This window comes from Staurois parvus, unplaced genomic scaffold (genome assembly GCF_062004578.1).
Source record: "Staurois parvus isolate SC_StPar_1 unplaced genomic scaffold, SC_StPar_1.0 ptg000059l, whole genome shotgun sequence".
Classification (NCBI taxonomy): domain Eukaryota; kingdom Metazoa; phylum Chordata; class Amphibia; order Anura; family Ranidae; genus Staurois; species Staurois parvus.
In genome coordinates this window covers 11,635,015-11,661,855 of record NW_028317855.1, presented here as the reverse complement: position 1 = coordinate 11,661,855, position 26,841 = coordinate 11,635,015, and the positions used below count along the sequence as shown (strand labels likewise).

At 43.0% G+C, this 26,841-nt stretch overlaps 1 long non-coding RNA gene across 1 annotated transcript; it reads left to right on the top strand.

Moving 5' to 3' along the window:
- The first annotated feature begins 15,767 nt into the window (after positions 1-15,767).
- On the top strand, positions 15,768-17,667 carry LOC149469812 (uncharacterized). The gene is made up of 2 exons (XR_016311511.1): positions 15,768-16,006; positions 17,461-17,667. It is a non-coding gene; the product is annotated as an uncharacterized LOC149469812 (long non-coding RNA).
- Positions 17,668-26,841: the final 9,174 nt, after the last annotated feature.

Below are 26,841 nucleotides of genomic sequence, written 5' to 3'. Positions count from 1 at the left end.
TTCTTTTATTTTACCTGTATTATTCTATAGATTTTTTTGGTGTTTACAATATTTTGCAATAAAAAGTCTAGGCACTACATACTAACACAGGAGTAAACATTACAAAGATACTAACACAATAAATGTGAATGTTCAAATAGATTGTTTAGAATATCACTGCGTGTTCATGCTTCACTTTACAAAACTGTATTCTCGACTATTCTAAATTGCCATACCATATTTTTCGCTCCATAAGAAGCACCCCCCCCCAAAAAAAAAAATATATAATGGGGGGGATTTGTCTGCATCTTATGGAGGGGATGGCCTGGTATTCCCCCCCCCCCCCTTAATATTGACAGTAAATGATCATGATGGTTGGTTGGCTATCACGGTTATGCAGAAAAAGAATGGTTTAAAAAAAAGTAACAATGAACAGATAAGATCACTTTGGGGATATGTTACATGTTTCACACATTTTTATAGTGGAACATGTAACATTTTCACAACACTGCAGCTGAGGCAAGCTGCACCACCATCCCTTGCCATAAGTACAGGGAGAAGTTCCCCTTACTACAGCGTGTCCGTGCAGGGCTCCGCCCATACGTCCACGTCATTCATTCACAGTGCTCTTGTAATGTTTGCTAAAGTACTACAGCGCTGTGTAGTGCTATGGTAGTTCATTTATTCCACATGCCAGTATATATGCTTGCCCTTACATCCTGTACAAGCAAGCAGACATACTGACAGGTCTGCAGAAGACCTGCATGACACCAGCGATCTGCTGATTGCTGTTGCAATGCTTTACAAACTGCTGCAGACAAACATAATGCATGCACATTTTTTAACTGCCCAAAAATTAGCATGTATTTTTGTTCAAAAGGTAAAGTTAGCTGAAAATCATGAATACTAACCTGTGTAGATGCAGCATTGATCCAAAGCTGCAGCTTTCCCATGCCAGCTCCACAATGAGAACAGTGCAATCAAAGAATGCAGATCGCTCTATTCTCGGTTCTACTTTGAGCTCAGAGACTGTCAGTCAACGCTCTGCCCCCCCCGCGCTCAGTGGAGTACAAGAATGTGGAAGAGGCGACAGCAGCTGCTTAAAACTCAGCTCATCTCTCACAAACCGAGACAACTTTCAATATAGCATCTGGGCAGGACCCAACATAATTTTAGGGATAAAAGAAGAGGATGAACTGGATCTGTGATGTGAAGAAGATGGGTACCGGATCAGTCTCCTAGCTAGGAGCTCCGTCACCCAAGTCCCCATCCGGGTGGCAGCGGACTCCATAGGGGCCCTGGTGACCCTGCGGCCCCTGATGAGCACCCAGGGAGGGTTGCTGGCCCACTTTTGAATCAATCCCGGGGGCCCCGAGATTTGCAGGCTATGAAGCCACGGCCTCCATTAGATCCGCGGCCAGCCCGTAACGCCAACCATCAGATCTGGACGCCGCCGCTCCGCCCCCGGCCCCTTCTGACTTTCCTGCTCCCAGGGTGGACCCCCAGTGGCCCCTGGCTCCATCGGCCCCAGGGGCCACTCCAGGCAGCACAGCACTGGACACAGGCGCAGCAAGCAGGCTCAGCATCAGGCTGCAGTGGACACAACATCAGCAGGCAGACATCAAGCGGACACCCCAGCAGGCTCCCTGACCCTCTCCACCGGCATCAAGGGCCACTTCTGGCAGGACCAGGCTGCTGTGGCCCCCAACAGGACCCTGCATGGCACCACCACCACTCGATCCCCGCATCACCTGTGGACACTACCTCGCGGCCTGGTGCGTCCACACAGCCCGAGGCTCAGGCGCCCCAGGTCTCCACCCGGGCAGCAGTGAACTGCAGAGGCTCCCTACAGCTTCCCCTCATCCGGGTAAGCCATCTTCCATCTCCATCCCCACCCCTGCTCCCGGGCAAGCCACCTCCATCTCCATCCATCCTCATCCCCACCCCAGTGGTCTTCACCGCGGACACCCATGACCGTGTCACCCGTGGCCTGGAGTGGAGACTTGGGCACCCCTGCTCTCACCCCCCCTCCCCCCCAACCCGAGCAGCGGCGTGCCTCTGACGTGCATCTAAACCCTTCCCAAGGCCCCACTGTCCGGTCCATACCAGAAGGGGGGGATCAGAGTGGGTCTGTCCCCCTCAACCCACGGCTGACTAACTCGACCTACCAAGGCCTACTGCGGCCTACAGTGACACAGCCTGAACCTCAGTGACACAGCCTGGAATTCCACCAACAAGGCCTCACCTGAGCCAACTCACTTAACCCCATACCAGAGGCCAGGCCATTATATGGTTCCCCTGCTCCCCTCGCATTGGCTTCTCTCCATCAGCTTCAAGGGACATCAATTCTACAACTGTCACCCACCCCTCTCCTCCTCAAACCAACCCCCATCCTACAACCTGGAACTTCCACCTGGACCCTGAACCCTGCCAAGCAAATCCCTGCAAAAGCACGAACATCCTCCCACAAGAAATAGCCACACAACGCTCCAGATCTGACCACTCAGACACCACTCTTGCCGAACCCAGCCCAGCTTGACCCAAAGGGCAAGAACTCTAGCTGCAGGAAGATACTACAACATGAAACTCTACTGCATGCTAGACAATCTGCAATCAAACACCCCTGGAAACCATCTCTCCATACCCGATCCCCACTCCCTACACCTCTAAAATGCCTCCTGTACTCCTCTTCATAGTCCTTTCTTGTGTTCCCAAAACCTCACTTCTCCGTCCCTCTGCTCCACCCAAAAACTTGTATATCTCTCCCTCACTGCTCCCATCTCCTGACTACTGCTCTCATCACCTCCTGCTGATACTTCATTCTCCTGCTGACCCTAACACCAGGACTGGAAGGCATGCACGCCCGTGTACATCCCACTCACATGCCACCTTCCTTACCCTTCTTCTCCTAACCTCTGGGGATATCTCCCCGAACCCTGGTCCTCCTCTACTTCGCCCACACACAAGACATCCTATTTCCCCCGGGAATTACCGCAATCCCCTCAATCTATTATCTGTTCCCTTGCTCCCCAAAACCACCTTCCCGTTTTCATGTGCTCTCTGGAATGCCCATTCGGTCTGCAATAAACTCACCTCTATCCACGACCTCTTTGTCCCCCGCTCTCTTAACCTTCTTGCCCTCACCGAAACCTGGCTCCAAGCAGCACATACCGTCTCCCCCGCAGCACTCTCCTACGAAGGCCTCATCTTGACCCACTCACCCAGGCCCAGTGGTTGGAAAGGAGGCAGGGTTAGTTTACTTCTGTCACCACTGAGCACCTTTCAAGTCCTCCCTAACCCTCCCTCTCTATCCTTCTCTTCTTTCGAGACCTACTGCATCCGGCTATTCTCTCCAATCTCTGAGGATCGCAGTGATCTACCGGCCTCCTGGACCCGTGTCCCACTTTCTCGATGACTTCGCTGCCTGGCTACCCTACTTTCTCTCCTCTGAGCTACCCACTATCATCATCGGAGACTTCAACATCCCTATTAATGCCAATAACCCGGCTACATCCCAACTCCTACACATACTCTTCTTTTGAACTAGCGCAGTGTATACAGTCCTCTACTCACTCCGACGGGATTACCTTAGACCTTGTCTTCTCTCACCACTGTACTCCCTATAACCTCTCAAACACTCCATTTCCCCTCTCTGATCACAATCTCATCACCTTCACAGTCTCCTCATCCTCTAACATCTACCCCACTAAACAGCAGACAATTACCAGCAGAAATCTCCGAAACCTAAACCCGGCTTCCCTCCACTCCGCAACTGACCAGCTCTACGACAGCATCAACCCCCTGTCCTGCCCTGACCTGGCCACTGCTGTCTACAACAACTCCGCTGTAGACTCGCTTGCTCCCCTAACAACACGAAGCATCAGGGCCTGACCTCTACAACCTTGACAGACTGACCACACCCAAAATCTCAAACAACAGTCCCGCGCTGGAGCAATTATAGCGTAAAACCAAATCCCACCAAGCGTTCACCCGTTTATAAATCTACCTTCTTAACATACACTTCCTCCCTTCACGATCGCCACTACACAGACACCTACCCCACTTAGCATTCCTCACACCATACCCCCCTCAACACTGTCCTCCTTTGACCTCGCTACCACCGAAGAGGTCCTTAAGGTCTTCTCAGAAGCCTGCCTCACCACCTTCCCCCTGGACCCCGTCCCCTCACAACTCCTCCGGTCACCCTCCTCTTCCATCCTATGCTCCCTCACTCACATCTTCAATCTCTCCCTCTCTACAGGTGCATTCCCCTCCCCTCTAAAGCACGCGCACATCACTCCCATATTAAGAAACCCTCCCTAGACCCCACCAACCTGAACAACCTTAGACCCATCTCCCTGCTTTTACCTCTAAACTCCTAATACACTTGGTCTACAATCATCTGAACTCCCACCTCACTGACGACAACCTTCTCGACCCCTTACAGTCTGGCTTTCGCCCCCTGCACTCCACTGAAACTGCCCTACTAAAGCTCTCTAATGACCTGCTAACTGCAAAAACCAAAGGCCACTATTCAATACTCCTACTACTCGACCTCTCCGTGGCTTTTGACACGGTTGACCATCCCCTCCTCCTCAAAAAACTACGCTCTTTTTGCCTCAGCGACTCTGCTCTGTCCTGGTTCTCCTATCTATCGCAGCGCTCCTTCAGTGTTACCTATAATACTGCCACCTCCTCCTCACTCCCTCTCTCTGTAGGTGTCCCCCAAGGTTCTGTCCTTGGACCCCTTCTCTTCTCCATCTACACCTCCTCCCTTGGTCACTTGATAAACTCCCATGGCTTCAATTACCATCTCTATGCTGATGACACGCAAATCTATCTATTTACCCCTCACCTCACCCCTTCAGTTTCCACCCGCATCGCTAGCCTAGTAAGCGACATATCGGCTTGGATGTCACTCCACTTCCTCAAACTCAGCCTTTCCAAAACTGAGCTCCTAGTATTCCCCCCCCCCCCCCCGCCCCCGCCACCCCCACTGACTTCACCATAAACATCGCTAACACCATCCTCAGTCCATCCCCTCACGCCAGGGTACTAGGTGTCATCCTAGACTCCAATCTGTCCTTCCAGCCCCAGATCCAATCGCTGACAAAATCATGTAGACTTCACCTCCGCAACATCTCCAAGATACGACCGTTCCTAACCCTGGAAACCACTATTCAATCCCTTGTCATATCACACCTCGACTACTGTATCTCCCTCCTCCTTGGTCTACCTCATCGTAGGCTATCCCCCCTCCAGTCTATCATGAACGCTGCTGTCAGACTCCTCCATCTCACTAACCGATCTGTATCTGCCACCCCTCTCTGCCAATCCCTCCACTGGCTCCCAGTTGCCCAACAGATAAAATTCAGAACTCTAACAATGACATATAAAGCCATCCACAACACTGCCCCAATTTACATAACCGATCTTATCTCTAAATATCATCCAAACCGCACACTCCGCTCCTCGCAAGACCTCTTACTCTCTAGCTCCCTTATCTCCTCCTCCCTTGCTCGTCTCCAAGACTTCTCCAGGTCGTCACCCATCCTCTGGAACTCCCTATCCCAATCTATCAGACTATCACCTACTCTACTTGCCTTTTGGCGATCACTGAAAACCTTTCTCTTCAGGGAAGCCTATCCCGCCCTCTGCTAATGCTGGAATCCTCTGCTCTTCCAACCACTACATCCCCCCAGTGACTACCTACTGTACCATTCACCCCTCCCTCCTAGATTGTAAGCTCCAAGGAGCAGGGCCCTCAAATCCCTCTTGTATCTTATTGTATTGTCTCCCACTATAATGTAAAGCGCTGAGCAAACTGTTGGCACTATATAAATCCTGTATAATATTAAAAATAATAATCTGTGATGTTAACCAAGAGCAGGCTTTAGGCAAATGTCAACTGAATCATTGGCACAGGGGTGCAAAACAAAGTGCACTCCTGACAATAGAAGTATGTGCAAAAGAGATTTGTACATCACCTTTACAATTTTTCCGTTGTCTACTCAGATTGTGAAAGTTAGTAAATATTCGGCCTGAGGGTAAAGACAGGTATCACAGATCAATATAATTTTCGATGAGTCCACAAGTGATGGTTGGACATTTACTTGGTTCAGGGCCAGCTGTAGAAGAACACATTTATTGTTGGTGACTGAGGAGAATAATTTTTCTTTATTTATGAACAAGTGATGTATCCCAATGAAAAAAAAAAAAACTATACCTTAACTGGTTGCCGACCAGCCACAGAACATTTACTGCGGCAGGGTGGCACCGCTGCGCAAAAATGTGTGTGTGTGTGTGTGTGTGTGTGTGTGTGTGTGTGTGTGTGTGTGTGTGTGTGTATATATATATATATATATATATATATATATATATATATATGTGTGTGTGTGTGTGTGTTATTTTGCATATCGGGTAGGGGGCGAGCGCGCCCGCCCTACCCGCAGTGCCGATTTGTGGGAGTCAATCACCAGGTCCCGGCCGGTGATTACCCGTCGGAGCCTGGCGATTACCGGCAATCACTGACCGAGAGAACGACTGCAGTGTTTACACTGCAGCTCTCCTCCCTGTCAGTTTCCAGCACACTGTTCCGGAGAGCAGAGTTCAGCTTTCTGGATCAGCGTGCTCCTGTGAAGAACACACCCCCTGTCCCCTAGTGGAACACTCCCCTCACACAGTTAACCCTTTGCCTAAAATGTTAACCCCTTCCTCCCCAGTGCCATTAGTACAGTGTCAGCGTTTTTTTTTTTTTTTTTTTTTATTTTATTTTATTTTTATTTTGCACTGATCACTGTATTGGTGTCACTGGGGATGTCAGTGACCCCAAGTCAGTTCCTCGCCAGTGTGAGAATGATCACCGCAGTCCCGCCATAAGTCGCTGATTACCACCATAAGTAGCTGATCACTGCCATTATTAGTATTAAAAAAAAATAAAAAAATTCCAGTGTGTGTATATATACCACCATTTGTAAACTCTCTAACTTTCATGTAAACCATTAATTTACACGTAGTTGGATTTTTTTTCAGCAAAGACTGCTGACCTTTGGGGAGGGAGGGGGAGCGGGTACCTGAATTTGACAGGTACCCGCTCCCACTTCCGCGAAGTTGTCCTACCTTTAGTGTGGCACCCGGCTGTCAAGCAGAGAGCCCACACTAAAGAAGCCAGCGTGGGAAGACTGCTCAGTGCTGGATACATACATATAATGTGATTTGCGCTCCCGTGGTTTTTATGCCCCTCCCAGATGGTGTCAGATTGCCCGCCAGTACACCAGTAATCACATTTAACCCCTTGATTGCTAGGAACACTCTCCTACACAATAAACCTCCATTGCTAGTATAGTGTCTGAACGGATCAATATCTTTGCTCAGATCAGCACTATACCAGCGTTCACATTAGTATAGCGTCCCCAAAAATGCAGCATTAGCATGATCAGCCCCAGCACCTGCTTTTAGCCCCTTCGCTTACCCCCCCCCCTTCTTCCCCAGCAAGTGCAGTGTCAGTAGGTCACTGTCACTTGATACATTGCACACACAACCGCAGTGTTCACAGAATCAGGCCTGATCTCTGTTAGCACTTGCCGGCAAATTTTGATGACTCTCATATGCAGTAGAGTGCCAGTACTAGTGCCACACTACCTTTTGGTGAACTGGTGAGCACCAGCGGCCTAGTACATCCTGGTCTTTAGTATACCTCTTAGATTGTAAGCTCCTAGGATCAGGCCCTCCAAACCCGCTTGTATAGAACTGTATTGTCTCCTGTAAAGTGCTGAGCAAACTGTTGACGCTATATAAATCTTGTATTATAATAATACCAGCCCTGCAGTATCACCTGGTGACGTGGCGAGTCCCATAAGTGCAGTACAAGCTGGTGCGGTGGTGAGCACAAGTATTGTCCCGCAACCACTAAGGATTCGCACACAGGCCCGTAGAGCCCCTAGTATCCTTCCGGATGTGCTTGCAAATCCCAATTGGCAGCCCACAAATTCTGCAGCACCCGTACTTCCCCCATCCACTGCCCAACCCCGAATTCAGACGGAAACAGCAAATTTGCTACTCCCCTTGATTTTTTGGAGCTGTTATTCACGGAAGATCTGTATGCATTGATTGTGGATCAAAGAAATTTATATGCACAACAATTTATCGCCGCCAACCCAAATTCAAACCTTTGCAGACCATTCGCATGGAAACCCATTACAGTTTCCGAATTTACGTTTTTTTTGGGCCTAACTCTCAATATGGGCATTGATAATAAAAAAAATGAATTGCGGTTGTTTTTGGTTCACAGACCCGATTCATCACATGCCTGTGTTCTCCGCTGCCATGGCCAGGCATAGATATGAGAGTTGACCCTGAATTTGCCCGGCTCCACAAAATTCAGCATCTCGTAAATCACCTTAACCAAAAATTTGCAGATGTCTATACTCCCCAGCAAAACATCTGCGTTGAGGAGTCCCTCATTAATTTTTCTGGCCTCCTTGCATTCATACAATTTATCCCCAGCAAGCGTGCCAGATATGGGGTCAAGGTGTAGAAGACCTGTGAAAGGGCAACAGGCTATACTTATAAGTTGACGAAGGAAAAGATAATCACGTGGAGTCCCCCAGATGCCTAGACTACATGGGGAGTAGTGACAAGATATATTGGGACTTGGTGTCATCCTTTTTTTTTTTTTTATTTTATTCAACTGTGCCACTATTTAGACATTTGTACAGTCTTAGAACTGGCGCATGTGACGCTCTGCGACCTAATGTGTGCCCACCATTAGAAGTGGGTGGATGCAGGGCGGTATATTCTAATGGTGGGCATACCACACACTTTTTTTTCTGGCAGATATTTCTTTTCTTTTTTTCATTCAGCCCACAGGTTGCACACAAAAAAAAGAACATAGCATATATACACAACAAGGATCAGCTGTAGGCATCATCCTGGTATTATTATTATTTTTTTTTTTTTGCAGTCGGTGTTTCTGCCAGCTGACCATAGAGCTGATTGGAGACCAGAATGGTACCAAGCATCTCTATAGTCTAAGAAATCGGAAGCTACAAGCATCATTTGTAAATTGGGAAAGCATCTGATCACACCGATCTTGGTGAGATTAGATGATGTAAGGGCAGAGGAGATATCTAGAGTATGATAGACCCCAGATTTCTCAAAAAAGAACATATGACAATGCCCATTGAAGTTATAGGGGATATTTGCATTCCCTATGATAGCATTAAAAGTGATCAACAAAAAAATGAAGGACAGTGTAAATATAATAAACATCAATAACTTAAAAAAAAAAAGAACCTCGCCCCACACCCCCCACCCACGCGCACACCTGTGTGCATGAGTGTTGACCCTGTGCCAGTATGTAAACAGCGGTTGCACCAATCGTGAGGTATCGCCGTGAACGTCAGATCAAGGGCAGTAATTCTAACACTAGACCTCATCTGTAAATCTAAAATGGTAGCTTGTAAAGGCTTTTAAAACGTTGCCTATGGATATTAAACGTGTATGCAGTTTGACGCCATTGCACTGTGCATGCACAGTTTGAAGTCATGTCATGTTTTTGGTATCTATTTACTTGGCATACCATTATCTTTTGTATTTTACCAAATAATTGGCCAATACATTGTGTTTTTGTGCATTAAAAGTAAAGAAAAGTGTGTTTTTGTTTTTTTTTTTTTTGTTTTGTTTTTTTAAATTTGATTTTGAAAAGTTGCTGCACAAGTACTATGTGACATAAAAAATTGTGGTACCCACTATTTTATTCACTAGGGTGTCTGCTTTAAAAAATATATATATATGTTTGGGGGTTTAAATTTCCTAGCAAAAAATAGATTTTTTTTTCATGTGAGGAAAAAGTGTCAGAAAAGGCTTTTTTATTTATTTTATTTTTTTTCATTTTTTGAGCAATATATCATTTTTAAATGACAACTTTGTGTAAAAAAAAAAAAAAAAGTCTTTTTTTTTCCAGAAACTTGTGGAATAAAACTAAATCTTCTATGGATTCAATATGCATCTCAGCAGATAGCTTAGGGTGTTTACTTTCCGAAAAGGGGTCATTTGGGGGTGTTTGTACTATCCTGGTATTTTAGCACCTCAAGAAATGTGATAAGAAAGTAAAAGCTGTATGAATTCCATTATCTATACCATAGTTTGTAGATGCTATAACTTTCGCACAAAGCAATCAATATACACTTATTAGGATTTTTTTTTTAACCAAAAACATGTAGCAGAATACATTTTGGCCTAAATTTATGACGAAATTTTAGGGTTTTTTTTTTTTTGGAAATTTTTATGACCGAAATGAGAAGTGTTTTTTTTTTTTTTTTTTTTCTTCAAAATCTTTTTTGTTTATAGCGCCAAAACTAAAAAGCACACAGGTGATCAAATATCACCAAAAGAAAGCTCTATTTTGTGTGAAAAAGGGACATACATTTCATTTATGTACCGTATTGCATGACTGCGCAATTGTCTGTTAAACTAGTGCAGCGCTGTATAGCAAACGGCGTAAATTGCAGTATCTATACCATATTTTGTAGACGCTAAAACGTTCCCTCAAAGCAATCACTTATTAGGATTTTTTTTTTACCAAAAACATGTAGCAGAATACATTTTGGTTTATAGCGCAAAAAATAAAAAGTGCACAGGTGATCAAATACCACCAAAAGAAAGCACTATTTGTGTGAAAAAAAGGACATAAATTTTGCTTGGGTACAGCATTGCATGACCGCGCAATTATCAGTTGAATTAGTGCAGCGCCGAGTAGCAAAAAGAAGCCTGATCATTAAGGGGGGTAATTCCCTTGACGAGAGTGAATTGGGCATGCAGCACTGTAGCGACGTTTCAAGGTAAAAAAATATACTGTAGCGCTCTAAATATGTAAAGCCTAAGCTGACTTGTAAAGAAGAAAAAATATATTTTTTTGATTTGAACTAGGAAAAGAAAAGCTTTACCATGCTATGCCACTGTGTCCACCCTGCACATGTCAAATGCTCCTTTTTGTCTAGGGTAGAAGAGAGCGGAGATATAATTACGTAAGCCTCCGATCCTCCTTGCACAAGACTGGTGTGGCACTCCCCCACTGCAGCAGTCTTCAGTTGTAGACTATTCACGATGTCATGACGCCTGTAGCAGGCACCATAGACCATTAATAAGTACACTGCAGGATTGTGGGGAAATGGCCTTTTCGGGTACATAGAAGGATCAGTTCAGTATATGGTTGTTTTGTCTAGCAAAGACAACACAAGCAGTTGACACCTTACAGTGCATGCACACCCCCACTGCATGGCAAAACCTTAAAATTTTTATTTTTTATGTTCTTATCCACAGTTGTGATTTAACTGACACTTTTCCAGATGTGTTCTGGTTTTTAAGAAATATTACTTCTTGTACTAACGACACCAATAAGGTTGGGTTGCTGTGGTGGTTCACGGAACTATTGGCATGCCTGACTATGCTTGCCAACCTGCTCATACATTGATAGACAGTTGAGTGATAGAACAATCCTCTCAATTCTAAAATTTTTAGTAATCGCTTGTAAGAAATCAGTATGTGGGCATTAAGGATGGGCATAGCTGGGCACTCTTAATGAATTACTGTTCAAGCTACTTTACACCCTGTTTCAAATTATTTTGCAAACTATATTTTTCTCATTTACCTAAATAATTGATGTAAATAATAGTCAGCATAATTCTCATGTTATCAACTATTAAGAGTACAATTCAAATTTTATTGAACAAACCTAATAACAGTATTTTTTTTAAACATAAAAACTTACAATGCACTGTTCCAAATTATTACGCACAGTAAGTTTCAAAACGCTTTATAGGTTGTAAAGAACTGAAAATTGTCATTTGTTGTGTTTGCAGCATATTTACTGAAATCAAAAGCTATTTCAATCAAACTTTTAACAACTTTTTAACGTTTCAAACATTTTAACAGGTCACATTACATTTTAACATAGGACCCCCTTATTTGATAGCAGCTTCACAAGTCTTGCATCCATTGAACTTGTGAGTTTTTGGACAGTTTCTGCTTGAATTTGTTTGCAAGATGTCAGAATAGCCTCCCAGAGCTGCTGTTTGGATGTAAACTGCCTCCCACCCTCATAGATCTTTTGCTTGAGGATGCTCCAAAGGTTCTCAATAGGATTGAGGTCAGGGGAGGTTGGAGGCCACACTAATGACTTTCTCTCCTTTTATCCCCATAGCAACCATTGATGCAGAGGTATTCTTTGCAGCATGAGATGGTGCATTGTCATGCATGAAGATGATTTTATTACGGAAAGCATAGTTCTTCCTTCTGTACCAGGGAAGAAAGTGGTCAGTCATAAAATCCACATACTTTGCAGAGGTCATCTTTACACCTTCGGGGACCCTAAAGGGGTCGACCAGCTCTGTTTCCATGATTCCAACCCAAAACACAACTCCACCACCGCCTTGCTGACATCGCAGCCTTGTTGGAACAGGGTGGCCGTCCATCAACCATCCACTACTCCATCCATTTGGACCGTCCAGGGTTGCACGGCACTCATCATTGAACAGGATTGTTTGAAAATTAGTCTTCATGTATTTTTCTGCCCAATGCAGCAATTTCTGCTTGTGAGCATTGGTTAGCGGTGGCTGAATAGAAGGTTTATGCACAGTTGGAGGACTCTACACCTTGATGTCCGTGGGACTCCAGAGGCACCAGCAGCTTCAAATATCTGTTTGCCGCAATGCAATGGTATTTTAGCAGCTGCTCTCTTGATCTGATGCATGGATCTGGCAGAAATCTTCCTCAATGTGCCTTTATCTGCATGAACCCGTCTGTGCTCTGAATCAGCCACAAATCTCTTAATAGTGTGATGATCACGCTTACGTTTTCGTGAAATATCTAATGTTTTCATACCTCGTCCAAGGCATTGAACTATTTCACTCTTTTCGGCAGCAGAGAGATCCTTTTTCTTCCCCATATTGCTTGAAAATGGTGCTCTGCTTAATAATGTGGAACACCCTCCTTTAGTAGTTTTTCCTTGGCCAATCTAATTATCACAGGTGTCAGAGATTGTTTTCAGTGATCAAAAGAGCCCTGACACACAATGCCATCCATGAGTTAAACTGAAAAACAAAATATTTAATCTTTGTGACACTTAAATAGAATTTGCATAATAATTTGGAACAGGGTGTAGTTCTTTGAAGCCAGGCCACAAATAGAGATTAAAGAGGTGGTGTTGGGAATAATTGAAGGAGAAATATATTGGATGATTTATGACATAGTTTCACAAATGAAATGATATAAGTGACTTTATTCAATAAAGTTCTATTTGATAACTTGTTTAACAAATTTTTAAAATTTGTCTTTTTTTTTTTTTTTCTTTTTGAGCTTGTTTCAAAAACAACTTAAACGTATCAAAGGTTAAATGTGAAACAAGCTGCCACCCAAATAGACTTGACGGCGTCTCCTGCTGTGTTTTTGTTTGCGGTGTTTTTGTTAGCAAGGTATTATATTTAATAATCATTAAAAATATTAATGCTGTTTCGATTGAAAAATCTTGCTAAAGATAAAAATATTTATTATTTATTTTTCAATGGGATTAAACAAACATTAACATTGTGATGAACATCTTTATTTTATTTAGTTTGCAGAGCACATAATAGGAGATAAAGAGAGCTTTTGAGAATTAAAATGATAAAATTAATGAAGTTCGCTTTGAAATAGCAAAAACTATTCTTCAAGAAAGTGGTATGTAATAATTGTTATTTTGATTACAAAGTGTTTTGTAGAGATGGTGAGATGTTTAAATTTATATTTTAAATTAGAAGAAAAAATATTGTTGAGATAGATATACACTTACTGGCCACTTTATTTGGTACACCTTGCTAGTGCCAAGATAATATCACACACATTAATACACCACCACCAACAACCAGAACCCTGGATACAAGGCAGGATGGAGCCAGTCTTTCACGTTGTTTACCTCCAACAAGTCGTCTCGCATGTGTGTGTGTGGATAGATCGATAACCATAAACTAAAAAAAAGGTGTATATATAATGTCAAGGTTTTTGGGTTGGGATAGTGTTATAAAAAAAAACATAATTGAACCAATAAAATGCAGTTTTTTTTTTTGTTTTTTTTTAATTACTTGCAATTTTTCACATGCCAAAGGTTTTACACAACAACACTTCAAAACTGTATAGCAAAGAAAAGGAAAAAAAAGGTTAATGGAATTATTTGTCCCCCACAGACCGTGTATACATTTCAGTAATTGCAACACATCTGTCTTTAACCGCTAGCCTACAGGGCACTTATACCCCCTTCCTGCCCAGGCCAATTTCCAGCTTTCAGCGCTGTCGCACTTTGACAATTGCGCGGTCAGGCAACATTGTACCCATATGACATTTTTATCACTTTTTTGTGACAGAGCTTTATTTTGGTGGTATTTAATCACCTCTGGGTTTTTTGTTTTTTCTTCAACAAACCAAAAACCGCTGAAAAGTTTGAAAAAAAAAAGTTTTCTTTTGTTTTTGCTATAAAATTTTGTAAATAAGTGATTTTTCTCCTTCACTGATATGAGCTAATGAGGCTGCACTGATGGGCACTTATAGGCTGCACTGATGAGGAGGCACTGGTAGGTGGCACTGATGGACATTGAAAGGCAGCACTGATAGGCGGCACTGGCAGCACTGATAGGTGGCATTGATAGGTGGCACTGATTGGCATTGATAGGTGGCACTGATAGGCATTGATAGGTGGCACTGAAAGGCAGCTCAGATGGGCACTGATAGGTGGCATTGATGGGCACTGGTAGGCACTGATATGTGGCATTGATGTGGCACTGATGGACATTGACAGGTGGCGCTGCTGGGGCTACAGTGATCATCATGGCACACTGATCATCAGTGCCCTGATCATCAGTGTACATGTCCCCTCCGTGGAAAGCCGATTACCGGCATTTCCCTGTTTACATGTGATCAGACACAGCTGATCACATGGCCGAGCCGACATCTTCGGCTCTTTCCGTGGATCGGTGATCCGCTGTGTCCGAGGGACACAGCGCACCGCCGATCGCCGTGCTCCCTGAGCCACACATGCGCGGTGAGAATGGGAGGACGTCATATGACGTCCTCCCAGAACGAGAGCACCACCTTGCATCCGTCATATTACTATATGGCGGGTGGGAGGTGGTTAAAGACACCCAGCTTGGGCAGTATAGGCTCCCTGTTTGCTTAACTCATTAAAGAACAATTAATGTACATTTATTACACAACTTGGAACGGTTAAAATGGGATGAAGCATGGAGATTGAACAGCCGGTACATAAAAAAAACAAAGTGACAAATTCAAAAGAAAAGTCTAGGCCCACAAAAAAAAATATTTATGTAATGTTTTTTGGCTATGACAGAGCAAAAAAAACTATTTTTAATTGCAAACATAGTTACAATAGACCAAGCCTTATCTTATTTTTTTTCTCGTGTTTGTTTGTTTTTGTTTTTTTTGTCACGCAGAGTGACTGATAAATATGGCTATAAATGCACAGCATGTTAAAGCAGGAGTGTTCATGTATTTATTTGGAATAAAATAAATATATAAATGTATATATTAAATTAAAAAAATTGGATTATGCCTTTCAGTGACAAGCCCGCATAATGCTTTCCACAACATTTTAATTAAATGTAAAAACCTAAATATAAATCAATATTACTATAATTATTTTATTTAAATTTATTTACTTTTGTTATATAAAAATAAAAATTTTGTTATTTGATATTTAATAAATAATATAATTTTAAAATGATTGAAGAATTCACAATAAATGGCTAAACATTTAGTAGTAATGAACAAGGTAAAGTTTAAGAATTTACAGTATCGTGTGCTTAGTAAATTAAAAGGGAACCAAAACAATGTATAAAATCTATTTGTAAATGTATATTTATGTAATTTTTTTTATTTCTACATTTTTTTTTTTTTTTTTTTTAATGCAGATAATTTGCATGGCCTTTGCAGGATATGTGGAGAAGATGATTTCAATGAAAGCACGTCCACAGTCAAATGGGTTTGTTTCATAAAACATAAGAATGAACCTATAATTTATGCATTAAAAATATCAACACTTGTGTGTATAAAGGGCTAATTATGCTCTGTAATGTAATCCAATTTGTCAAACCATACATTACAGATGAAACATGCATTTTTTACTTAATTAACCAATTATACTTCATCTTTTGCTTGTTTTTACATTATTATTATAATACAGGATTTATATAGCGCAAACAGTTTGCACAGCGCTTTACAAAATGAAGGTAGACATTAGTTACAATACAATTTGGCACAAGAGGAAACAGAGGGCCCTGCTCGTTACATCTAACATTACATGGACTTGAGGTCTACTGGCATAACATATTAAATTTGACTAAGCAATAATGACTATCTTTGGAAGAAGTATTTTGAAATAGGAATGAACAGAATATTTCTTCTGATTGGCAGATGTGAGGATTGAGATGTCATCCTACCACCTACACACAATAATAAATCCTAGAAAGCACTCTGTGAATGGATGACCAGTGTTCTTCCAAAGTCAATGTTATTACAGCACAAGATAGGAAGCGCAAGTAAAGATAATGGAAATAGATTACTGTATAGTGTGCATTTGATGCTAAATGCATGTTATCATGTAATGACATTCTTTACTTCTATAAGTAAAGAAAAGTATGTGCTTGGGACACTATTGAGCACAATGAACTATTACAGCATCATTCTCAGAAATGTTATCGCACCTCTGCAAATGACCGTGTTCAACCATAGAGGATGCACAAGTGTTCAGTGATGCCCAATTCAATTTCAATGAACATTTGAAATCAGTTACATGAGTACTAGTCACATACTGTACCTTGTTGAAGGCCAAGCAGGTGAGAGGGCTTTCCTTTTTACATCTGGTCCAAACAAAGTGGAAAGCAAGAACAAATGTGCAAGGCTCTTGATGGCACACGTGCTGGGAACTAAATGGCCAGTGATGATCAATGCCGATGATATGCTGGAATGGGGGTTAATACAAAAAGGGGAACAGTTCATTATTGGCAGTGTTAATCTGTCCCTGCACTTATTGTGTGTTGAAATACCAGAAAATAAAGAAAAGGGAGAAGAGTAAGAAAGGGAGAGGGTGACAGAGGGAGTGCGAGAGAAAGGGAGGGTGGTGGAGAGAGAGACCGGGTAAGAGAGGCTGGGGTGAGAGAGAAAGGGGGGGGGGGTGAGAGGGAGAGAGGAGGGGTGGGAGAGGGGGAGAGAGGGCAGATAGAGAGCGAAAACAGAGAGGGAGGAAGAGCAGAGATAGAGAACACCACCCATTGTAAGTTTTTCAGGATCAGTGGGGTAAAGTTTTTTTTAAAGAGTAAAGATGGATAGATATATTTTTAAAAGTGTGTTTTGCCATTTACAGAGCCTCAATGTACATATATGTATGTAACAAAATTAATTAACTTCATCTTAAAATATGATTTATATTTTTTCTAGATTTCATGGGAAAATTGTGCCCTGTGGTTCCACGTATCCTGCATAGGTCAACAAATACAAGCAATACATATGCCCACTGTGCATACAAAGCAATGATTAAACATGTAAATATTGTGGGACTTTTTGATTAATATTGCATATAAGCACTTTGATATTTAAGATATTTGTAGATATTAAATTTTAATAAATTCTTTAAAAATCATACAATGTGATTTCCTGAATTTTTTTAAAAAATTCTGTCTCTCAGAGTAGGAATGCACCTACAATGTGAATTTCAGACCCCTCCATGATTTCTAAGTGGGAGAACTTGCAAAATCGCAGGGTGTTCAAATCCTTCTGTTCCTCACTGTGTGTTGTTCATTTCTAAGTTATTTTTTATAGAAATTACATGTTAAGATTGTGATACATTCAAACTATTAAAATTGCTATAAAATAGATGTAAGTGTGTGTTGCATTGTTCCTTTTTTATTTAAGGGATAGGAGTTTTTAAGTATGGCCTTCCAGGTGTTGAGGAACTGTAAGTCCCATGAGGCCTTGCAAGACTCTGACAGCCACAGGCAAGACTCCCAGAGGCAGATGCATGAAGGGACTTGCAGTACTTCAACAGCTGGAGGGCCATAGTTTGAAGATCCCGGATTTACAGCATATGAGTTTGTAAAATATCAAAGATATAAGACTTAACTATGATTTAACCACTTGCCCTCTAGAGGATTTACCCCCCTTAATGACCAGGCCTCTCTTTGCTACTCGGCGCTGCACTAATTCAACTGATAATTGCGCAGTCATGTGACGCTGTACCCAAACTAAATGTACGTCCTTTTTTTCACACAAATAGAGCTTTCTTTTGGTGGCATTTGATCATCTGTGCGCTTTTTTATTTTTCGCGCTATAAACAAAAAAGACCAAAAAATTTGGAAGAAAAACTATATTTTTTTTACTTTTGGCTATAAAAAATATATAGTAAACTCCAAAGTTAGTTATAAATTTAGACCAAAATATATTCTGCTACATGTTTTTGGTAATAAAAATCCCAATAAGTGTATATTGATTGCTTTGTGTGAAAGTTATAGTGTCTACAAACTATGGTATAGATACTGCAATTTACGCCATTTTTTTTTTTTTTTGCTATACAGCACCACACATCACTCCCTCTTCTAACCACCTGAAGACCAAGCCTTTTCTGACACTTTTTGTTCACATGAAAAAACTGTATTTTTTTGCTAGGAAATTAATTTAAACCCCAAACATGTATATATTTTTTTAAAGCAAACACCCTAGTGAATAAAATGGTGGGTGCTGCAATTTTTTATGTCACATAGTACTTGCGCAGCGATTTTTTCAAACGCACTTTTTAAAAAATTACTTTTAATGCACAAAAACACAATACAGTGGGGCAAAAAAGTATTTAGTCAGCCACCAATTGTGCAAGTTTTCCCACTTAAAAAGATGAGAGAGGCCTGTAATTGGCATCATAGGTAGACCTCAACTATGAGAGACAAAATGAGAAAAAAAATCCAGACAATCACATTGGCTGATTTGGAAAGAATTATTTGCAAATTATGGTGGAAATAAGTATTTGGTCAATATCAAAAGTTCATCTCAATACTTTGTTATATATCCTTTGTTGGCAATGACAGAGGTCAAACGTTTCCTGTACGTCTTCACAAGGTTGGCTCACACTGTTGCTGGTATGTTGGCCCATTCCTCCATGCAGATCTCCTCTAGAGCAGTGATGTTTTGGGGCTGTTGCTGGGCAACACGGACTTTCAACTCCCTCCAAAGGTTTTCTATGGGGTTGAGATCCGGAGACTGGCTAGGCCACTCCAGGACCTTGAAATGCTTCTTACGAAGCCACTCCTTCATTGCCCAGGTGGTATGTTTGGGATCATTATCATGCTGGAAGACCCAGCCACGTTTCATCTTCAATGCCCTTGCTGATGGAAGGAGGTTTGCACTCAAAATCTCACGATACAAGGCCCCATTCATTCTGTCCTGTACATGGATCAGTCGATCTGGTCCCTTTGCGGAGAAACAGCCCCAAAGCATGATGTTGCCACCCCCATGCTTCACAGTAGGTATGGTGTTCTTTGGATGCAACTCAGCATTCTCTCTCCTCCAAACACGACGAGTTGTGTTTCTACCAAACCGTTCTATTTTGGTTTCATCTGACCATATGACATTCTCCCAATCCTCTTCTGGATCATCCAAATGCTCTCTAGCAAACTTCAGACGGGCTCGGACATGTACTGGCTTAAGCAGGGGGACACGTCTGGCACTGCAGGATCTGAGTCCCTGGCGGCGTAGTGTGTTACTGATGGTAGCCTTTGTTACGTTGGTCCCAGCTCTCTGCAGGTCATTCACTAGGACCCCCCGTATGGTCCTGGGATTTTTGCTCACTGTTCTTGTGATCATTTTGACCCCACGGGGTGAGATCTTGCGTGGAGCCCCAGATCGAGGGAGATTATCAGTGGTCTTGTATGTCTTCCATTTTCTAATTATTGCTCCCACAGTTGATTTGTTCACACCAAGCTGCTTGCCTATTGCAGATTCAGTCTTCCCAGCCTGGTGCAGGTCTACAATTTTGTTTATGGTGTCCTTCGACAGCTCTTTGGCCTTCACCATAGTGGAGTTTGGAGTGTGACTGTTTTGAACTTATCAGTATAAAAGACACCTATCCACAACCTCAAACAGGTGCCATTGATACAGGTAATGAGTGCAGGACAGAGGAGCCTCTTAAAGAAGGTACAGGTCTGTGAGAGCCAGAAATTTTGCTTGTTTGTAGGTGACCAAATAATTATCTTCCACCATAATTTGCAAATAAATTATTTCCAAATCAGCCAATGTGATTTGTCTGGATTTTTTTTCTCAATTTGTCTCTCATAGTTGAGGTCTACCTATGATGCCCATTACAGGCCTCTCCCATCTTTTTAAGATTGGTGGACTAAATACTTTTTTGCCCCACTGTATATTGGCCAATTATTTGGTAAAATATAAAAGATGATGGTATGCTGAGTAAATAGATACCAAACATGACATGCTTTAAAACAGTGCATGCCCCATGCAATGGTGACATACTGCATACGTTTTTAATATCCATAGGCAACGTTTTAAAAGCCTTTACAAGCTACCATTTTAGGTTTACAGAGGAGGCCTAGTGTTAGAATTACTGCTGATCTTACTTGATCTGCTAGATAGATTACTTGATCTGACATTCGTGGCAATACCTCACATGATTGGTACAACTGCTGTTTCCATACTGGCACAGGGTCAAGGCTCACGAACGCAGGGGTGTGTGTGTGTGTGTGTGTGTGTGTGTGTGTGTGTGTGTGGGGGGGGGGGGGGGGGTGGGTGAGGGTACGTTTTTTTTTTTTTTGTTATTTTGATTTTTATAATTATTTTTACACTGTCCCTTATTTATTTTATCACTTTTAATGCTATCATAGGGAATGCAAATATCCCCCTATAATGTCAATGGGCATTGTCATATATTCTTTTTTCAGAAATGTGGGTTCTATCAGACTCTAGATATCTCCTCTGCCCTTATATTATCTAATCAAACAAAGATCGGTGTGATCAGATGCTTTCCCAATTTACAAATGGCTCTGTTTATATCCTACGAAACTGAAGTGATGAAATGCTCGTAGCTTCTGATTTCTTAGACTATAGCGAGGACAATAAGAATGCATTCAATAAGAAATGAAGAGGGGATCTGGTGTTGCGGCCCGGAGAGAAGGTTTGGTTGGCTACAACCAATTTGAAGATGCTTTGTCCTTCGAAAAAATTGGGACCTAAATTTGTAGGACCTTTTTGCGTTAAGCGGATGATCAACGAGGTGGCATACGAACTTGTCCTTCCTGACACATTCAAAATCCATCCGGTCTTCCACGTGTCCTTGCTTAAACCAGTGATTCCTGATGCCTTCCCAGAACGAGAATCCAGACCTCCGGAGGCCATAATGGTCGAAGGACAAGAAGAATTTGAGGTAGAAACAATCCTAAAGTGCCGAAGGAGGGGGGGCCAGACCCAATTTCTAATTAAATGGAAAGGCTATGGTCCTGAGGACAACTCCTGGGAACCAGCCCATAATGTCCATGCACATAGACTTGTCCGGGAGTTTCTTCGTGATCACCCGTGGTGGAGAGATCGGGTGGGCACCCGGAGGTTGCCCGTAGGGGGGGCAATGTTGGGGATCGCCGCAGCGCTGGGCTCGGCGCAGGCACAGTGCACCACCCTGTGTAGGGACGCGGGCACTGGGACCTGGCCGACCGCGGCAATCGAGTTCGCGCATGCGCAGTAGAGATCGCGGGCGCGCGCGTGGCACCAATGACAGCACAGGGCGGGATATTTAAATGGCCCTGAGCTGTCATTCAGTGCCTTCTGGTCTTCCCTGTATTCCTGAACCTGCGAACCTGTGCCTTGTGAGTTATTGACCCGGATTGTACCTGACCTTGCTATATTCTCCTGTCCTGACCCTTGCTTTGCCTGACCTCTCTCCTGGATGCCCCCTATTGGATCTGACCTGCTGATGCTGACCTGGCGTGTGACCCGACTATTCTCTGCCCGCTGCCTTGTACCGCACCGTCCTCTTAGTTACCGACCCGGCCTGCCTGACTTCGCACTTGCTCAGCCATCCATCCCTCTCAGCGGGGTCTTCAGACCTCCTCATATCAGGCTCTCCTCCGTGGGAGCCCCCGGCGTATACCACTACCCCTGACAGGTATACCCAGTAGTCATGACCTGCTCTCAGGGTGCTCCAAGTCCATCCCCACCATCAGGGGCCCTGGTGAACAAGTGCCCTGGGACTTAGACTCCGTGCTCTGGGGACACCTACTCAGTGGAGCGCTGGTGGTACCGCCGGGCGGTTCCTTACACAAGGGTACTAGGTGTGATCCTAGACTCCCATCTGTCCTTTCAGCCCCAAATCCAATCACTGTCCAAATCTTGTAGACTTCACCTCTTCAACATCTCCAAGATACGGCTGTTCTTAACCTCAGAAACCACTAAGCAACTTATTCACTCCCTTGTTATATCTCGCCTTGACTATTGTAACTCCCTCCTCATTGGCCTACCTCATCGCAGGCTATCCCCTCTTCAGTCTATTATGAATGTTGCTGCCAGACTCATCCACCTTACTAACCGTTCTGTATCGGCCACCCCTCTTTGCCAATCCCTCCACTGGCTTCCCGTTGCCCAATGGATAAAATTCAAAACACTAACAATAACGTATAAAGCCATTTATAACTCTGCCCCAAATTACATCACTGATCTTGTCTCTAAATATCACCCAAACCGTACTCTCTGCTCCTCGCAAGACCTCCTACTCTCTAGCTCCCTTGTCTCCTCCTCCCATGCTCGTCTCCAGGACTTCTCCAGAGCTTCCCCCATCCTCTGGAACTCTACCCCAATTTATCAGACTATCGCCTACTCTGCTCACTTTTAGGCAATCTCTGAAAACCTATCTCTTCAGGGAAGCCTATCCTGCCTTCAGCTAATACTGCTGGGCAGCACTGATGGGTGGCACTGCTGGGCACAGGTGGGTGGCACTTCTAGTTACTGATGGGTACAGGTTGGTGGCACTGATGGGCACAGTTGGGCGGCACTGATCAGTGCACATCACTTCTCTGACAATTGCCAGTTATCGGCAGTACTTTCCTCATGCTGTGACAGCGTGAGGAAAGTTCAGCCGATAACCAGCAACTGTATTTACCCGGTGATCTGCTGTGTCATTGCACAGCTGATCACGTGGTAAAAGGCTGCTGTGATTGGGCGTTTATTGTATCAGGTGACCAGCTGTATCCGCAGGACACAGTGCTCACCGGCGGCGCCGGGTGTGCTCTGCTGGGGATGTGCAGGGGCGTGTTCTGGGAGGACGTCCTACCAGAACTAGACAACCGCGCTGTAGCCATCTTTTGGCTATATCATGGTAGGGAAGAGGTTAGATCACATGTATTGAATATATCACTCTCATCCATGCTGCTTGCTTGCTACTGAGATAATTTTCCTTTCACTTGGAAGAATGATACCATTATGTACCTAGGGATCCAGATACCGGCTAACCTCTCAGAGCTCTTCAACAGAAACTTTCATGCTCTGTTGGAGAAGTTCCAAAGGGTTCTTAAAAGCTGCAGTGGGCTTAATATCTTATGGTTTGGTTTAGCCATTCTTAAAATTAATATGCTCCCATGCCTTTTCTGTTTAATGCAACATATACCCATCCACCATTTACCCTCTTTCTTCTCCACGTATAAGGGGGGGAGGTGATTGTTCTGGATTTGCACAAATATTATTGTGGTTGCTGTGTCGGTCGCGGCATCAGACCCCCAGCCCTTCTCACCAATTCGTGACCGAAGGACTAGCCAATCTAAAACAGCGCTGTCATGTGCGTAACAATGCTCAGCTGCACCCTGCACAAAGATTTTCCAGCTAATGGACCACAATCTATGTACAGCAGCCTGAGAGTGATTGTTACTGGGTCAGGTTAATTACGCAATTAACCCTTCACACTGCCACCACCACCTTTTTGTACAGAGTAGGAGGAAACTCGCCAATCTTAGCAGTAACACTATGATGTTTGAAGAAGCGTCTGTATACACACTATCACCGCTGGCAGATGTATGCAGAAATTTAAAACACACAGTAGCGCTCTTCAGAGATATGGATACTTGGTTTGCATTAAAGAGCTTTAGAAACAGTTCAACACTTTTCAGAAAATAAGATTTATTACTAAAAAGGTCAAAATGGTGCAATAAAAGTATTTACAGAAAAAATGTAGCCAATATATATATATATATATATATATATATATATATATATATATATATATATATATATACATACACAAATACAGAGAGCAATAACAGAGAGTATAATAGTTGCCGTCAGCCTTGGTTTAAGCAGATCAAGGTCCTGAACAAAAGGGTACCGTACCAAGTTGTTTCCTGAAGTTAAAAAGGGAGAAGTCTTCATCTTATCTCAGGCCTGACAGCCTGTTTTGTAGTCCAACAGCAGGGTGTCTCCTTAAAGCAGAGAACCAATCGCCTCATTTGGGGAGGGGTGTTTTAGGCGGGGAACTCAGGCTATGACCAAATACCTCCCAGTTTATATTATGGTCAATAACCTTCCCTAGGTACATGTAGCATCCTATCCACTGGCAGGATAATATGCAGAATGATATTCTGAACGTCCAGACATCATATATGACATATCTGCCTGTGACGGTTAAGGAGATATCGCTTTCTGCTCTCGGGTACATGTAATCTAGGGGTGTAAGGTATCAGGTGACTTGTATTAAAATTACCTCTCTGAATATATATCTTGTTTCATTGTATGTATTACCTACGAGAAATTACAAAATTGTATGAAAAAGTGTTTTCACATGGGATATATGTTTTACTGCTATCCCGGAATGCTTTTGAAGTCCAGTGACTGACAGGTTTATAGTTTTATGATCAGCTTCAGAGCAAGAGTGGGACAGACACCCTGGCATCAGCTAATTGGGTTTACAACCATCAAGGGTATCCAGCCATGCCCTGTGCACTCCTTAACTCAGCACACCCACAGACCACATGTCACTCAACAGAAAGGGAGGGGGGCTGATTTTGAAGTGAGAATGACAAGATGGAGGATCCTTACCAAAATGGAGGTTAGCGTCCAAATTTGTATGTACAATTGCTACACTTGACAGCTCATAAGCATAGTAGATTGGAACATCCACTCTCATAGAAAAGCATGAGTTCAGTTAGAAAGCTCATACACCTCCTTTCCATTACATATAATGACCTGGATTCCCCCCAATCGCCTTACTAATTCAGTCCTTAATCACCCCTCATAGGCCCTACTTTATCAAGTTTTGTACAAGCTTGTAAATCTTCTACATGCTTGTCGAGAGCAGGCCCTCTGACGACTGTTTGCAAAAACCCAGATTTTCCCCTGGGCATGTCTAATCATTTCTTAGCTTCTATGTGGCTGTATAAGGAGATCCTAGCTTATAATTTTTTCTCCAAAAATAAACTTCTTACCTACAAACAACTAAATTCACTCTTCCCAATGTGGGCATACCTTCAACGGAAACATTTTTTAACCCAGCCAGCTAACGGCAAACTCTTGACCAGGCCCCTCACACAAAACGTATGCACAAAACAAACCCCCCCAATGTCACATGGTTTCTACAATATATCCCTTGATACTCCATGATCCTCCCCCACCTTTGGATCTTGCAAGACAAACTTGGGAAAGGAAACTTCAATGCATGCTCACATAAGAGGAGTGGGATGCCATCAATGAATATGCCACAAAGGTTCTTTGAATTCGAACAAGATGGCATAGAATTTGTGCTCTCCTATACAAACTCTCTCCCTCGCTATCAAACACCTGCTGGAGTTGCTGAAAAGATGTGGTCACAATGCTACATATCTGATAGGCCTGCAAAGAGCTTAGTTATTTTTGGTAAATGATTCACGCTATTATCACATGTGTCACTACCTACAACCTAGTTTTCACACCAGTGCAATATCTAGTGCATCATACTTCCATCTCTAGAAAGGCCTATAATAAGTCCTTAGCCATGCATAAGGTAAATGCAGCAAGACTTTGCATCCCTGTTTACTGGTGTTTCACACACCTGTTCCAATGGCCAAGTAATGGTTTGCTAGAATTAGCAAAATGGAAGTAATGGAGGAGTTAATTCATATCTCCTAAGATTGGCTTTATAAATTTACGATCGCGTGGTCCTGCTGGTCTCATTTTAAAACCACTGAGCAATATAAGAGTTATCTATAGAAGTACATAGAAGTACATACATATATATAGAAGTACATTACATTGTGTGGTTTGCCAGCCATCATCTCCAGGATCTATCAAGAAGTAATACTAGAGTGCCACCTTGGAGGAGGCAGGGAAGTGGGACAACACCCCTTCTTTCTGTACCCTCTTTTCAGCTCCCTCACTGTCCTTTGTTTCTTTCCTCTCTCCCTTTCATCCTCCTCTCATTATTCCCCCCCCCCCATTTGGCGGGGGGGGGGGGTTCTTCTCTTTTTTAACTTCCTTTATGCTCACCAGAAACTCTTTACAAAATACTTTGAACAGGGAAGTTGCCTAAGGTCTCATTACATTGTTCCATGATGTACCTTGCTTTCTCCTATGCTAAGGCTGCATTTTGTGTGGGGGTCTTCTGTGTAATGCATATAAATATACACGTTTGTGGTCGTCTTACTGTGCACCATTTCCATGTAACGGGTTTGTGATGGACCAATCATTGTTTCCCTGTACTGTATTTTGTTGTAGTGAATTCCAATAAAAATGTTTATGGGAGAAAAAAAAAAAAAAAAAAAGTATAGATGTATAAATGTGAGTGTATAAATGTAAAGTATAACATACACTATA